This window comes from Pteropus vampyrus, unplaced genomic scaffold (genome assembly GCF_000151845.1).
Source record: "Pteropus vampyrus isolate Shadow unplaced genomic scaffold, Pvam_2.0 Scaffold484, whole genome shotgun sequence".
Classification (NCBI taxonomy): domain Eukaryota; kingdom Metazoa; phylum Chordata; class Mammalia; order Chiroptera; family Pteropodidae; genus Pteropus; species Pteropus vampyrus.
In genome coordinates, this window is record NW_011889265.1 from 323,507 (window position 1) to 327,912 (window position 4,406).

A 4,406-nucleotide genomic window follows, 5' to 3' on the forward strand; every position below is an offset into this window, starting at 1 on the left:
GCTGCTCTGGGCTGAGCCCTTGGGTCTCAGCTTAGAGCGTCCACACAAGGCCTCCTTTCAGGGGGCGGCAGCTGGCGGGGGGCTGTGCTTCCAGACAGGGCTCTCGCCACCCTCCCACTGCCTGCCCGGCACATACCCATTCACAAGGCGCCTCCCATAACGGCCCCGCCCCTGCCGCCCCCACCTACTTGGTTTTCCAAGAAACAATGTGTCTGGTTTGGATTGGACAATGCTGGCCCCGAGACACGGAGAGCAGACTTGTCCCAAACACGACCGTCTGGCCTGGTGTCAGCTCTATCTGAGAGGTCAGGAGTCACAGGAGTTATCATCGCAGCGAGCTATGGCTCTGAGGCGGACGGGCCTGTTCCCAGGGAGAGTTTGAGTGCCCCCTGCTTCCGCCAGGAGCCACATACAAAGTTCCCTTTATGGGAACGAGGTGGGCTGGGCGCTGGCAGTTTCGGCCACAGGGAAACCCAGGTTTGGGTTTTCTCCGAGGGCACAACCAGGCCTTTGTCTTGACTTTGCCCTATCCGCACTGGCTGGCCTCCTTGTTGGGTACACAGCGTCCAGGACCCAAGCCCCTCCGGCTGGCCCTTCCGAGGCTGGACACAAAGAGACACCACAGAGGACAGCAGGGGACATGCGCCCAGGACTGAACGCAACCCACGTTCCCCACCAAAGGCTGAGGACCTACTACGCATCGAGTGATGGAATCGCAGTGGGACCTGCTGTAGAAGAGGTGATGACAGCTACATAAGACACAATTCACTGATGCAACGGATCGTTGTGAGCCCTACTATGCGCCTGCCTGTGGGAGAAAGAACCAAGTGCGGCCCGGCTAGAGCCCAGTCCGGCACGTGCAGCATCACATGCATCAAGTGACCGTGTGAGCACTCATCGGGGATTTGGTCCCCTACTTTGGCACGCGAAAAAGAAATGGCTTAAAAAATTTAGGAAAAAAGAAATAGGGAGGAAAAAAACAGGAAATGTGACCAGATGGAGCAACCAGGATGCCCCAGAAAGGAACCGAAGCTCGGTTCCAGGCGGCCACGGGAGCTGGTACACAGCCTGCATGAACCCCCGATTTGGGGTCCGTATCCTGGTTCTCCTTCCTCTAGAAGTCCCCCCAAACCTCCCAGTGGCCCCCCAGAGGGAGGATCTGAGAGGGAGGGAGGGAAGAGGCCCACGGTCCCACGGTCCCACGTTCCCACGTTCCCACGGTCCCACGTTCCCACGTTCCCACGGTCCCACGGTCCCACGGTCCCATGGTCCCGCGCGGCACGGCCCCTGCCACCCGTGAGCATCGCAGCCGAAACTTCCTGCAGCATCCTGGAATCCCGGCCGCGGGATGTGGGTGGGGTGGGCGTGGCGTGGTCTCCCTGAGGCCCAGGAGGCCTGAAGAGTCTGCAAAGGCCACTTCCTCAGACCCTGCCCGGCATGGGCTCCTGCACCCGAAGACACTGGGCAGCCAGGCATGAGGAAGAAGCCACCTCCTTGGAGGAAGACGGGTCTGGCGCTCTCCCGCTCTGCTTTGTACATAGCCGGATTCCAAGAAGGCTAAAGATTAAGCCCTAATTAAGCTCTCCATTGCCGATGGGGTTCCAGGCCCAGGCGAGGCGCAACGTGGCCCAGCCCTGACTTCCGGGCACCCGCGGTGTCCCAGCTTGGACCTTCAGGGTCAGCCTTGGCGCCTGGGCTACACGGCATCTTATGTGATCGCCGCCAACAGGCCCGAGGGACAGCTCCCCAAGCCAGACAGGGGGAGGAATGGAAAACCCCCAGTAACTCTGGGAGAAACACGCACTGCTGAGCCCCACACAGAGGGGCCGGGGAGCCACAGAGGGGCTAAGTCCAGCCACCAGCCCCCTCGGCTCTGGCCCAGCAGGAACCAGTCTGTCCCACGGAGCAGAAAAGGTCAGATGCTCAGACGGAGGGTTGAGAGTGTGGCTTTCCTGGTCCCAAGATGGCAGAAAGGAGGAGGGGCAGCTGGCAGGGGCACCGGGCAGGCCCAGTCCTCGAAGGCCAGAGCAGGGGAGGGGTGGCCACTCCGCTCCCAGACACTCACTGCCCCTCCACAGCCAGCATCAAAGAGTGACGGCCAGACACTGTCACCACGGGGAAGGTCACATGTGGGTCAGCGCCGGCGGCACGGGAAGGGAGTGACCTCTTCCCAAGGCCCGTTCAGGAACCTCCCTGCAAGGCCAGACGTCTGACACAGCCAGACAACAAAGGAGGGGGGGCTGGGGTGGAGGCTGAGGTGTCTGATGGTCCAGCACAGTGCTCCCCCCATGGCGGCCTGCCCCCCACACTGCACCTCAGCCTCCCGCTGACTGTCAGGGCGGCTGGAGCATGCCCCGGCACCCGCTACCTTGCAGCGGATCTTCTGAGCTCCAGAATATTCTGGCAATTTTCAGCTTTGGTGGAACTAGATGTGGCCCTGGCCTCCCCAGTCTTCAGCATGGGACTCGTAACCACATCTGTCCCCAGCAGTTGCGCCAACTCTTATAAGGCTGAGGAACACTCGCCACCCTGGGCCTTATTCATAGGCACCCATTCTCAAGGTGAGGGCTTTGGAGCTGATGGCCCTGGGTTTGAATCCCAGCTCTGACCCTTCCCCGGCTATGACCTGAGATTTTCCTGAGCCTCAGTTTCTCCACGTGCAAAACGAGGACAACAATCGTATCTGTCCCACATGGACGGTTTGAGATGATGCTAGTGCACACACATCCCAGTGCCTGGTACATACTGAGTGCTCGTTGAAGAGAAGCTACAGAGATGGGTTCAAGACAGAGAAGAAGGAGCTTGGCCCCAGGGACTGACTAAGCCCCAGGGACTGAGGTTGTTAATAAGCAGCCATTTGAGACCCTTACGGGATCGGAGCTCAGAAGGCCCAGTGTTAAAACCCCTGTCCAGAGCTCTTCTCAGCTGTGAGTTACCTGGGACAGCCTCTGCCCGTCTGTACGACAGACACGTCCGGCTGCTGCCCCAGGGTGAGAGGCCGCGGTGAGTAAGTGAACAGTCAGAGCCCAGAAGCGGGGCTGCCTGCGGCAGGCACTCCGTCGGCGACATCCTTTGGCATTGAACTCGCACTCCCCAGCCCCACTCTGCCCCTTAACCGCCCCCTAGATACCCGCTGCAGCTGAACAAACCTCTTCCTCGAACTCAGCGAGGCCCCAGCCAGTCCGATGCCCAGCCCGTCTCCCATAACTCAGCATGATTCACATCATAATGTCACTGCAGTCAGGCTGGTCCCAGAGTCAATGGCGCGTTACAGCCACAAACGGGGCAGCTTGTTAAAAAATGATGACCCTTCCTCTCCGTGGGTCTTAGACGTGAGGAGATAAAGCATTAACGAGCTGCCCGTGTCTGCTGCCCTCGCTGGTTCGCGAGCTTCTGGAACAGCTTTCCTACCCATTTTTGGCTGAATAGTAAGTATTCACTAAAGGTCTGAAGAGCTGAACTGCTCAAACACCTCTTTGGCGGGTACCAAGGTGATGACGAACAGGTCGGGCAGGTACAGGTAAACTGGCACAGGGTCTGCTCTCTCCCAAGAACGGGCGCTGGTGCTTGGAGGCCACCCAGTGCCATCGGGATACTTGGAATTCCACCACACACACCCGCTTTCTTTGTAAAGAGTGCCGGCTTCGCCCTCCATGCAACACTAACCCAGAAACTCGACACTCAAAAGAACCGGCTGAGCCCAAGGAATGCAGATGTTTGAGGCCCCCTGCCTGGGATGGCTCTGCAGACTAAACGAAGGTTTAAGAGCTTTGGTCAGCTTGTGGGGGAGGGAGCCACAGGAGGAGAGGGTTCCAAGGGAAACGGGACTATTTCCAGTACCTGGTAATTACACTGCTGCCTTTTTCAGCCAGTGGGTCCCACTACCGTGGCCTGGGGAGTGGGCCAGACACTCAGGAATTCAGAGGTGGGATTGGAGTGGAGGAGAAGCAAGATGCCTATTTTAAAAGGGTTCAGAAAATTCTTCCACTGGAGCCTGGGGGTGACCCCTCTGGGTCACCCCAACCTTTCTCATAATCCCATCTCATTAGAACTGGCCGCAACGGGAGGTGTGGCCTCTTAAGCACCAGTGACTTAAACAAAAAGCCCCCCACAAGGAAACAGGAAACACAGAGCCCATCCTCCAGGCCACCTTCAAAAGGGAGGTCCTGATCAGCGGGAGTAGGGGGCAGCCCCCCGGGGAGTGCAGTCAGGCCTAAAGTCGAGATAAGGTGATGACTGAAAATCAATAGGTCGGTTCAGTCCCACTGTGCGCCAGGCACTGTCCTAGGCTCAGGGGCTGCTGAGCTAGCGGACAGTCAACAGCCAACCACAGCGTATGAGATGATTGGATCAAAGATGCTAATTTTTCCACTATCGGTGAAGAGGTTGGCTAACTCATTCATTCA